The following is a 13,148-nucleotide window of genomic DNA, read 5'->3' on the forward strand; positions in this document are numbered from 1 at the left end:
AAATTCAGCAGTGGCTAAGCCAGTCCCATCTCCCAGTATGCCAATAAATAAAATTAATAATAATAATAATAATAATAATAATAATAATAATAATAATAATAAATTATTTATACCCCACCCATCTGACTGGGTTTCCCCAGCCACTCTGAGCGGCTCCCAACAGAATATTAAAAACACGATAAAACATCGAACATTAAAAACTTACCTAAACAGGGCTGCCTTCAGATGTCTTCTAAAAGTCAGATAGTTGTTTATTTCCTTGACATCTGATAGAAGGGTGTTCCACAGGGTGGGCACCACTACCGAGAAGGGCCTCTGCCTGGTTCCCTGTAGCTTCACTTCTTGCAGGGAGGGAACTGTCAGAAGGCCTTCGGAGCTGGACCTCAGTGTCTGGGTTGAACGATGGGGGTGGAGACGCTCCTTCAGATATACTGGGCCAAGGCTGTTTAGGGCTTTAAAGGTCAGCACCAACACTTTGAATTGTGCCGGGAAATGTAGTGGGAGTCAATGTAGGTCTTTCAGGACCGGCGTTATATGGTCTCGGCGGCCAATTCAGGTAGGGGTAGGGGAAACAGAAGGGAAAGGGAAGGGAAGAGGTGTCTGTCCCTATGCAATACTAGAACTTGGGGGCATCCAATAAAGCTGAGTTTGGGGAGATTCAGAACAGACAAAAGAAAGCACTTCTGCCCACAGTGGACAGTTAAACTATAGCATTTGCTCCCACAGGAGCAAGTGATGGGCACCAACTTGGAAGGCTCTAAAAGAGGATTAGACATGGGGATATCATTGGCTATGTTCTACCACAAGGCCAGCCCAGGACACTTTGGCATCTGAGGCGAACCACAAAATGGCGCCCCCTCTTGCCTAAAGGCCACTGTAGAGGTGGCATTGGAGGGCTGCTGCGGTGCTGATTCAGCCTCCAAGGAAGGAAGAAGGAAGGAATAAGGAAGGAGTTTGGATTTGATATCCCGCTTTATCACTATCCTAGGGAGTCTCAAAGCGGCTAACATTCTCCTTTCCCTTCCTCCCCCACAACAAACACTCTGTGAGGTGAGTGGGGCTGAGAGACTTCAAAGAAGTGTGACTAGCCCAAGGTCACCTAGCAGCTGCATGTGGAGGAGCGGAGACGCAAACCCGGTTCCCCAGATTACGAGTCTATTGCTCTTAACCACTACACCACACTGGCTCTCTGGTAAGGAGTGTACCATAGCTGGCACTGCAGGCGATACATTCCCTGGAGGCCAGATCTGCTGCCCCTATGATCCTGCAGCTCAAGGGTGTGACCTCAGCTTGCCTCATGGGTGAGCTGGCCCTCTTCTACCTTTACAGTTGGACATAGTGAGCCTCTGATTACCAATTGCCTTCAGGTCTTGCTTCCAGGCTTGCCATAAACATCTGTGTGAAAAGAGCACTCAACTAGATAGGCCATTGACCTGGTCTAACAGACCCTTCTTATGTTTAGCTACAAGTGATAAGCCTTTTCCTCGGGTATGAAATGGTCCCTCATCAAGAACAACCTTCTGACAGTGCTCAGAACACCTACCTATTCATCAGCTGCCTACAATTAAATTGTATCTCTTAACTTATTAGTGTTTTTCAGCCCTAAAATAAGCAGACATAGTTGGGCAGAGAGCTGTAGTTTCTTGACTCGCAACTGAGCTTACAATTCTCTACTTCTTTCATAACGGCTTCTCTTAGCTCTTTCATAGGTGGGTGGACAGATGTTTGCAATTATGTCCCTATATGTGGTCCACAGGTATTCCAGAACTGAAGAGTCTGGCTCTTTTAAAAATATTTTCAAGAAACCAGCTGCCACATGGCTTCTTACAGCCAAACCACACCAAGTGGAAATATACTAAAAAGATGGGTAGAGTGAAGTACTTCTTTAAAAACAGAAAAATGACTCATGCTCATAAAATATAATTACTATAGTAATTTATTTAAAATATACTGGCTGACGAAAGGGGGGAGAATTTCAATTGCCTGTTCATTAGAGGGGTTTCCCCCCCCCCTTGCATGGTTCTGTGTCCATAATTGGCACAACTTACAAACTTTCTGTCTTAAAAGGGACTTCCTAGTTTTGGATACTTGCTGGAATTGCCTTATCTTCAGTCCTCTAGTGGGACTAGCCATGAAATAATCATTTGAGGACTGCGGAGCCTGAATGGAATGCCATATTGTAGCAAAGTGTGCCACTAGCTTTAAAGAATAATCAGGTTGGGGATTTCAAAGTGAACTTTAATAGCCTATGTGATATTAAATATGAAAATGCTCCAAAAACCATACCTGGAAGGGGGAAAATATTTTTTTTAATTATGGGGTAGGGAAATCCAAAATATATTAGGCATATCTTGATGACATAAATTTTTGTATTACAAAACGCCAGGAGTTTTACAAAAAATTGTTGTGCTTTTTCTGTTAAAAATGAATTCCTCTATTCCTTCCCTATCCATTTAGAACTTCTGGAACAAGCTGGATCCTGCTCTTGATTACATTTTAATCCCATCTGTGATGGGATGGTGAGCTGCTTGTGCGTAAAATCCTGATCCCTCAGAGTTTGGCTAAGTTCCCAAACCTCTGTCTGTGATGGAGCTCCTTAAGCATGGCTCCATCAATCGCTCGTTGAATCGGACAGTGGGCGTTTACGGAACTTCTTCCAGCATAAAAGCTCCTTGACGGAAACGCGTCTTCTGGACTCTCGGCGTGACAGTTTCCGCCAAGGAGTGGGTGTGCCTACGGGAGGTCCTGAAACCTCTCCACTGTTCCCGCTTGAAGTATCTCTGAGCTCTCCCTCCGACTCACTTTCCCTTGTAACTCCACTTCTCCCCCTGCTGGTCCCCTCCTCCGCTGAGTGGTCTCTCTCACCCTCCATGAGCCCTTTCACCTCCTTCGTCTCAGATGACAGTTCCCTGACATCCACCTCCCCTCTAGGGCCCCCTTCACCCCCTTCCCTCCCCTCCTCTGCGGGAGGCGAGGGAGCAAAACCCCTGAAGGAACCTCCCTCATCTTCCGAAGTTTCGAACACTTCCCTCCACCTTTTGCTGTTCCCGGTTTCCAAGTACTCCTCCTCCTCGGAGTCTGTACCCTCTTCCAACTCCGATTCCCTGAATCCCTCCAGTTCCTCCTCATCGTCGGTGGTGCCAAAGTACTCCCTCCGGAACCTCGCTACTGGTTGAGGTTTCCTGGGGAACCTTTGGTGGAACGTTTCGATCAAGACCTCGTCATGGACCTCCTCTGCCTTCACCCAGGTGTTTTCCGACTCCGGTTCCCCTTCCCACGCGACCAAATACTCCACCTGATTACCCTTCCACCTGGAGTCGATGATTTCCGCCACATAGTTGCGGCTTTCCCTTTCTTCTATGGCTGGCCCCCGTGTGGATACCCCTTCACCTTCCCCCCTGTATGGTGACAGTAATGACCTGTGGAATACTGGGTGCAGTTTCATGTGGTTCGGTAACCGGAGTCTGAAAGCCACTGGGTTGACCTGTTGGATGACCTCAAATGGTCCCAATCTTTTGGGTCTCAATTTCTTGCAACTACCCTTGAACGGCAACCCTTGGGTTGATAGCCAGACCCGACTCCCCACCCTAATTGTTTCACCTTCCCTTCTGCTCTTGTCTGCCTGCCTCTTATATTCTTCTTTGGCCCTTTCTAAGTTGTGTTGGAGTTGACGATGGATCGCTTCCATTTCTTCTACAAAAAGTTCAGCGGCCGGAACACTCCATCTCTCTCCTCCTTCCCCTGGAAACGCCCTGGGGTGGCACCCATAATTAGCCAAAAAGGGGCTCATCCCGGTGGACACATTCTCTGCATTATTGTAAGCAAATTCCGCTAGTGCCAACTTTTCGACCCAATCGTTTTCTCTGTCATTGACATAACACCTCAGGTATTGTTGAAGGATACCGTTTGCCCTCTCCGCCTGCCCATTGGTCTCAGGGTGCCTGGCAGTCGAAAAGTTGACCTCTACGTGCAACAAGCTCATAAGCTTCCTCCAGAACCTGGACGTGAACTGTTTCCCTCTGTCGGAAACCAGCCTCAAGGGGGCGCCATGCAGCCTAAAAATATGTTCTACAAACAATTTTGCTGTCTCTTCCGCCGTGACTGCATGTGAGCAAGCTACAAAGTGACCCATCTTAGTTAACTGGTCTACTACGACTAGTATGGCGGTTTTCCCCTGGGATTTGGGCAGATCAGTCATAAAATCTATCGACACCGCCTCCCACGGTCGTTCTGGTGTGGGTAACGGTTCTAAATATCCCGCTGGTGCCCGCCTTTCTCCTTTGGCTCTCTGGCATTGGTCACACCTTCTCACATACTCCCGTACATCCTCCCTCACCTTGGGCCACCAAAACTCCCTGGTCACCAACCACATGGTCTTGTGTTGCCCAAAATGCCCCGCTGTGGGATTGTCGTGCAGCTGTTTGAGTACTCTCCCCCTCAATTCCCCTTCGGGTATATATAGCGCCCCTTTGTAATACAATGCCCCGTTTCTTTCTTCAAAACCTCCGGGGTCTTCTCCCTCTCCCCTTAAACCTCTGAGCTTATCCTGGGCGTACTCATCATTTACCGTTCCCTCTACCAGTTCTCTTTGCCCCACCCAGGCCGCACCACACACCCAGTGGTCCTCTGGGATAATATGTCTCTCTTCTGGCGCTCCCTCCCCCTCCAAATATTCAGGTTTGCGAGAGAGAGCGTCCGCTCTGATGTTTTCTGGACCTGGCACATAGCAGATTTCAAAATGGAATTTGGAGAACTCCTGGGCCCATCTCACTTGTCGTTGGTTGAGCACTCGTGCCGTTCTCCAATACTCCAAATTCTTGTGGTCCGTACATACTTGTACCTTATGCTGTGCACCAATTAGTAAGTGTCTCCATCTCCGGAACGCTTCGTGAATGGCGAGTAGTTCTCGGTCATATACCGTGTAGTTCCTCTCGGATTTGTTCAGCTTACGCGAAAAGAAGGCACACGGTCTCCATTCCGACTTATTGCTCCCTGGCTGAAGCAGCACCGCCCCCACCGCGCGGTCTGAGGCATCAGTTTCCACTCTCATGGGTTTTTGTAAATCCACATGCAGGAGCTGTTCTTCCGAAGTGAATGCCTTTTTCAATTCCTCAAAAGCGTGCTCCGCCTCCGCCGTCCAAACAAATTTCTTCTTGCTGCTCAGACAGTCCGTGATGGGAGCCGTTAAGTGGGCAAAGTTCTTGATGAATTTACGGTAAAAGTTCCCAAACCCTAAGAACCTTTGCACATCTTTTTTCGTTTTCGGTGTCTTCCATTCCAGCACCGCCTGTACCTTGCCTGGATCCATGGCTAATCCCTTGTCTGATAGGCGGTACCCCAGGAATTCCACCTCCTTGGCGTGGAACTGACACTTCTCCAATTTCACCCACAACTGGTTTGCTTGCAGCTGGCTCAGCACTTCCCTGACATCCTTTACATGCTGCTTCTCATTCTCTGAATATATCAGCACGTCATCGAGAAACGCCACGCAATTCTTGTAGAGCAAAGGTCCCAGTACATGGTTCATGAGCGATTGAAAACAGGCGGAGCCTGCTTGTAATCCAAAGGGCATAACGAGATATTCGAAAGCCCCTAGGGGGGTGAACATCGTTGTCTTCCATTCATCCCCCTTCTTTATTCGTATCAGGTTGTACGCTCCTCTCAGGTCCAGTTTCGTGAATATCTTTCCCTTCCTCACCCTGGTCAAAATGTCATCAATCCTGGGCATGGGGAAAGTCACTGGTTCTGACACGGCATTCAGCCGCCGGTAGTCCACGATCAATCTCGGTTTATCCGTGTTTTTTTTGTCCACAAAAAACACTGGGCTGCCCCCCACCGCTCTGGACTCTCTGATGAAACCTCTCTTCAGGTTTTTGTCAATAAACTCCCTCAACTCCTGCATTTCCCTGTCTGACATGGCGTACAGCTTGCCCACGGGGAGCTGGGCCCCAGGGACCAGGTTAATTTGGCAGTCAAAGTCTCTATGCGGTGGTAGTTTATCTGCTTCCCTTTCGCTGAAGACCTTGCTCAGGTCAGCGTATTGTTTGGGCACCTTCCCTTTGTCCGCCACTTCCATCCCTGCTAGGGAGGCTTTTGCCCCTTCTGGCACCTTTCCCTCTTTGCAGTGCTCCAGGCAATGTGCTGACCCAAAGGAGACCACTCTCTGATGCCAGCCCACTAGCGGGTCATGCAACGCTAGCCAGCTCATTCCCAAAATGACTGGCGCCCCTCCCAGGGTGGCTACATTGAACGCTATCCTTTCAGTGTGCCTTGCCACCCTCATAACCATTGGGACGGTCTGTAGGCTAACTTCTCCCCCCAACAGCTCCCTCCCATCGATCGTGGTGACCTGCAGGGGGTTGCTTAAAGGGAGTGTCTGTATCTGGTGTTCAGCTGCAAACTCCTTGCTCATAAAATTACAGGAGCTGCCTGAGTCCAACAGCGCCTTGGTCTTTAGTGGGTATCCGTTTGCCAGCTCTAGCAGCACCTCTATTACTAGAGCTGGTCTTGGAGGTTCCGGAGTGGGCACTTTTACTGCTCCTTGGCCTGTCTGCAGTGCCCTGACAGCGGCAGACAGGCGTTGGCTTTTACTGGCTCCTGGACTTCCTCCTCCTTCCCCCCAACAGCTCCCGCCATCCCTTGCCATTCCTTTCTTTGTGGGCAGACTCTGGCAAAGTGACCTGGCTGCTGGCAGAGGTAACATTTCTTGGCGCTCTTTCCCTCCTTCTTCCTCCCTTCACTGGGATTTGAAACTGCGCGCGCGCGCGCTGTTCCAACTTCCATCGGCTCTCCGGGCGGGAAACTGGGTTCTGGAATCTCTGGAATGCGGAAATCCCTCCAACGCTCTCCTTTCCCCTCCCGCTTCTCCAAGGCTCTTGCCTCCTGGCGCGCTCCAATGGTCAGCGCTGATTTGGTCAGCTGGTCCATAGACTCCGCCCTGGGCGCCCGGGAAAGTTCGTCTTTCACCGCCGAAGAAAGCCCCTCTTCAAAGAGCATTTGAATGGGTTCCGCCGATAGGTCCCACCCCAATTTATGTATCAACATTGTAAACTCAGTCCAGTACTCACGAACCGATCGGCTCCCCTGTTTGCAAGCCATCAATTGTCTGCGCACCAGTCCCTGTTCAATCTCGCTGGAAAACATCAAATCCATGGCGCGAAAAAACTTCCTCGCGTCCTTCAGCATGTCACTATTCCCTGCCATCAGGGGCCGGACCCAGTCTCTAGCCCCCCCTTCGAGATGGCCAATCACAAACGCCACTCGCGATGCCTCATCGGGAAAGTCGTTAAACTGCAGTTCAAGAGCATACTGCATCTCTGTCCTAAAGGCTTGGTAGTTCCTGGGGTCCCCCCCAAACTTCTGCACCATTCCTGGCATCTTTCTTGCTAGTGTAGCGCCTTTTGCCTTTTCTGCATCCTGCGCCCTCCTTTCTTCTAGCCTCGCCGTTTGCATTGCTAGCTGGAGTTCCAAAACTCTGTACCTTTCTTCCAGAGTTGGACCTTCTCCAGCTCCTGCTGCTCCTCCGGCTCCAGCTGGGTTGCTCATGATGCCTCTCTGCACAAGCTGCTTTCAGGGACTGTCCGATTGCTGTGATGGGATGGTGAGCTGCTTGTGCGTAAAATCCTGATCCCTCAGAGTTTGGCTAAGTTCCCAAACCTCTGTCTGTGATGGAGCTCCTTAAGCATGGCTCCATCAATCGCTCGTTGAATCGGACAGTGGGCGTTTACGGAACTTCTTCCAGCATAAAAGCTCCTTGACGGAAACGCGTCTTCTGGACTCTCGGCGTGACAGTTTCCGCCGAGGAGTGGGTGTGCCTACGGGAGGTCCTGAAACCTCTCCACTGTTCCCGCTTGAAGTATCTCTGAGCTCTCCCTCCGACTCACTTTCCCTTGTAACTCCACTTCTCCCCCTGCTGGTCCCCTCCTCCGCTGAGTGGTCTCTCTCACCCTCCATGAGCCCTTTCACCTCCTTCGTCTCAGATGACAGTTCCCTGACACCATCCTTGGTCCATGGAGCTGAGGACAATACAAGTGGCATGTTCCCCTTGTTTCATTTTATTCTTAGAACAATCCCAAAATGGATACACTAAGTTGAGATATAGCAAATTACCCCAAAGCTTTTCAGTGAACTACATGGTCCAGTAAGTATTTGAAACTAGTAAATCTAAAAACCATGAGAATGTCTGCTCTTCCAGCCACAGAAATATGTTGTCACTGTTGATATCTGTTAAATACTGGAGAAGACTAACCATTATCTTCCTAATCGGCCTCCTGGGAGTTGGGGGTTTAGTGTGGAGTGGATTTCACTGTGGTGTATTGGTTGATTGGTTGGTTCGTTTGTTTATTAAATTTGTCTCTTCTTCTTCTTTGGCAATCACTCGTAGCCAAGTAAGATTGTCTTCCATGAATGCGGTCTTAACAGTAGGTCCGTAAGTGACTGTGGAGGCCAATTCTGGATCCACACGTCCTTCCACAGTGGGGACATAGGTTTCTGGATGGGAGTTGATCACGGTGAGGGTTTGCCAAGCATGTCTTTCTCTTAGCATGTTTCTCCCTTTCTTCCTGAGTTTGAGCGTCTTCAAAACCCTGGCACCTTTGGTAAAGGCTGTTCTCCAATTGGAGCTCTCGCAGGCCAGTGTTTCCCAGCTGTTGGTGTTTATACTACATATTTTTAGATCTGCCTTGAAAAGAGTCTTTAAACCTCTTTTGTTGACCACCAGCATTACACTTTCATTAAATTTGTATACCATCCTTCATCCATAGATTTCAGGGTGATTCACAGCATAGAAATACGAGATAAAAATGCATAAGAATAATAATAATAATTCATTATTTATATGCTGCCCATCTGACTGGGTTGTCCCAGCCATTCTGTGTGGCTTCCAACAAATTAAAACACATCAAACATAAAAAAACTTCCCCATAGAGGGCTGCCTTCAGATGTCTTCTAAAACCCTTGACATCTGATGGGAGGGCGTTCCACAGGGTGGGCTGAGAAGGCCCTCTCCCTAGCTACTTGGAACTTCACTTTTCCCAGTGAGGGAACTGCCAGAAGGCCCTTGGAGCTGAATCTCAGTGTCTGGGCTGAACAATAGATAATAAATACATAATGAAAACAAAAACAAAACAACACAACACTTTTCAGGACATCAGACACCGGTATATTGCGTGCACCAACAGATACCATTTTTTTAAGGTATAGAATTTTGAAGTTTATGACAGAACCTTGTTTTTTGCTACACACCTTAACTAGATGAGCATGCTTATAGACTCGTAGAAGTGTAGAGTTGGAAGGGACCATGAGGGTCATCTAGTACAACCTCCAGCAATGCAGGAATCTTGTGCCCAACATGGGGCTCAAACCCATGAGCCTGAGATTAAGAGTCTCATGCTCTACCAACTGAGCTAAAGCTCAGTGTCCTGTGTTCCTATAATCCATTTCTAGGAAAACCATTAGGTTTAGATTGCCTAAAGGGCCAATGTTAACTTTGAACGTATCACAGTGCCCTGACAAAGGTTCTTGTGATATGCAACATACAGATACTATTCTGCCCCAAATAATGGACTAGCCTGGATGTTGGGAGGAAACAAGAAGCACTCATTAATGAGCAATAGACTTCCCAATATATGTTTGGATTATCAACACTAGAGTGCACTGAAGTACAGATGAAGACACAGACTTCCCAGCTCCTGCAAATCTGGCTAGGTCTCCACAGTCTTTGGAGTGCATGTACCAGGCTGAAAACGAGCTTTCGGAGGAAAGAAAAGGGGAAACATTACCTGGACAATCTTCAGGTGCTTGCCACAGATGCAGAGGCTAGCTCTCCACCACAACAGAGGAAATGGTACGAAATAAAGTGTATAGTTTGAAATATATTAATGGGGAATTGTTGGCCAAACACCAGCCTCCTTGTCAATGAGGCAGCCTCCCTCCCCATCACAATTTCTTCCACAAAACACAGTAGACCACCTCATTAAGGACTCTGGCTCTGGGATGGAATAGGGATCAAATTCCATTTGTTTACCATCATATTGTCATCATCCAAAGCTTTGGAACAAATTAAGTCCCAGGATTCCTAGTCTCTATCTTAAGGGCTTTGATTTGTATGGTGTGCTTTGGTTTTGGTTTTTAAAATAAGTCCTCTCACAAAACTTCATTAGCATTTTAGAGCATACTCGTTATACACATTTTTGCATCCAGTTTTGCCAAATACACTCATTTTTGCAAGGATCTTCCCCTAATATAATGCATTTTTTCCACATTCTTTTTGCTAATAAGTATATTTCATGTACACTTGACCCAAATATATGCATTTTTTGTGCACCATCTTTGACTGAGGGATGTCATTGCGAAATTCAGGAAAAGTGAACATTTTCAAAGATAGCAGTGCTGAAGTTCATGTATTTTTTCAGAAAGTGTGAATTAGGTAGGTTCCCATTAATATGCAAACTGAAGTGTATTCCCCTCCCATTTGTAACTTTTACTGATAAGCGATGACAAATTGGAGACAGACAATTATTTCAGTGGAGCAATACACATACAAAAGTTAGGTGCTCCCTGTCTCTGCCTAGCAGTGGCAAGAGCCCAGGGGGTTCCAGGCACTCACCCAGGGCCTGTGTTCCTTTGGAGAACTGAGACACAGTGGAGTCTGTTGTAGCTTTAAAAAATGCGTGGAGTCTGCATGGAGAAAGTCCAGATCTTACAACATGGTCATTTCAAGAGGAGCTTGTACCCCACAGCATTGCAGGCCGCCTTCAGCCAGCCTGCCCAAAATGGATCCCAGTCTTTCTTCTTCCTCCTTTCCAGAACACCCTGCTAAAAATTCTTTTCCTGTCACCTCATACCCAGTTACCCTGGCAGCCTTCCAAACCCCCAGTCTCTGTTCATATCTCAGGGCAAGAGGGGAGGGCAGTTCTTCTGCATCGCCAATGGCCCTCTATTGTTTCTTAATGGCCCTAGTTTCACCAAGTCATTTTGCTTAGGCTAGCTCAGGAATTCCTCTGCAGCTTGTATTTCTCCGTTTACATCCAAAATAATCAAAATCCTACCATATATTAATTTCTAGGGTTATGGGTTCCCATCTATCATCTATCTATCTATATCTATCTATCTATCTATCATCTATCTATCTATCTATCTATCTATCATCTACCTATCATCTATGGCACCTAAACATGAGATCCGGTCTGTTAGATTATCTTAGAAGCGTTCTATCTGCTCAGTAATGTGCGGCTGAGTAATAAGAACAGTTTCTTGTTGTGAAGAATGTAACATTTTATTTCCATTTTTAAAAACCCTCGGCCACTTCTGTGCCATTTCTCAAGTGTGTGGGTGTCTCTGCCATGACAGCTTTTTGGAAACAGGTTTATTTCCACTGCCAACAGCTTCGCGACTGTGGTAATCGCAATTGCTGCTATGGTGAAGCTAGCTGGATCTACTTTGGGGGCTATACATTCACTTGGCAAATTCCCTTTGCTTTGGCCAGGGTCAGCAGGGTGAGGAAAAACACACACTAAGATGAGTTGGTCTCCTCTTGCAGAAGAAGAAGGCGAAGAAAAAACCCAACTCTATCTTGGACAGCGTTTTGGAAAGCAATAAAATCAAATTCAGTTCATAACACACACTGTTTGATCAAGCAGAACCTCTCTGCCTGCCAGCACTCTGCCCAGGGACCAAGAAATATATATATATTTTTAATGCCTACTTTTCATTTACATTAGTGTGGATTATTTTATTTTGCATGGAAGTAGAGACTGATCACAATGTTAATGCTACTGCCAGATGCTAATGTCTTGTACCCTTTGATACCTTGTGTATTTAAGTACCGGGCAGCTTATTCCTTTGAGTTCACTCTCAGGTAAGTGTCATATGTGCGTAGAATTGCAGTGTTTGTACATCTAAGTCTGCAATCCTACGCACACTCTCTAGGAAGCAAGTCCTATTGAAAGCACTGGGACGTCACAGTAGAAAGGGAGAAGGAATCCAGTCCAGTTTGCCTTCAAATGGGAACCTACCGAATCCACATTTTCTGAAACAATATGCAAACTGAGACACAGCATCCTTTGAAGTTCACACTTCACTGAATTTTGCAATGCATATCTTCCGAAAACTAATGTATACAAAAATCCTTATTTTAGGGAAACATGTGCTTTCTAAGTGAAAATAACGTACCTCAATGCATTATGGAAAATTTGTTCGCAAAAAATCTTTGACTTTGCATGATAAGGATGAAAATGCTGGGGTGGGGGGTAGACAGAAGCATCCCTGAATGTCATTTTATTCTCTTTGAAAGCAATATAGAAGAATATTTGGGGGGGGGGAGATGCAGATTTTAAAAAAGTTTTTAAAGCTATCTGGTGGCATAATATTTAACCTGTCAGATCCAGCCATGCACTTTTATTTATTTTTAATTAACTGAACACATACACACACACATGTATGAAATTGTAGAGTTGGAAGAGACCACAGGGGTCATCTAGTCCAATCCCCTGCAATGCAGGAATCTTTTGTCCAACGTGGGGCTCATGAGCTTGAGATTAAGAGTCTCATCCTCTACTGACTAAGCTATTCCAACATATATATATACAAACATGCACATGTATAAGTTTTACCAAGCAAATACAATGTTCCAGAAACATTTGCATACATCTTTAAAGTTCTGTTTATCAAATTTTCACCAGTGTTTTCACTTGATCTTCCAGACATGCCCTTTTAAACATTTCCCACGTTTGATAACAATGCAAAAATACTATGTATGTACCTTTCTTTGCCAAACACATATTCAGTGGCATAGTCACAAAACAGCTGAAACATCTTGTGTCACTTGTAGAGAAGCACAACAATGTATATCTGCACTGAATCAATCAAACACTCCTAGTTTAACTAAATAATGAGTATATCTCAAGGGTCAGTTGGATAACTAATTGAGTCCCCTTCCACAAGAAACGAGTTTCTCAGGTCCGACATCCTGCCCAGACGGCAAATACAATGGGGAAGCAAGACTACTGTAAAAGCGGCAACCAGGCTCAGGAAAAGCAGCATCCGGCTTGTCCATGAATAAATGTTGATGACCTGGAAAGTCCCGACAAAAAGAAAAAGAAACGCTGCGATAAATACATGAAGCAATGTGCCAGGGGTCCAATGGGCTT

This window comes from Podarcis filfolensis (genome assembly GCF_964270895.1).
Source record: "Podarcis filfolensis genome assembly, chromosome: 7".
Lineage (NCBI taxonomy): Eukaryota > Metazoa > Chordata > Lepidosauria > Squamata > Lacertidae > Podarcis > Podarcis filfolensis.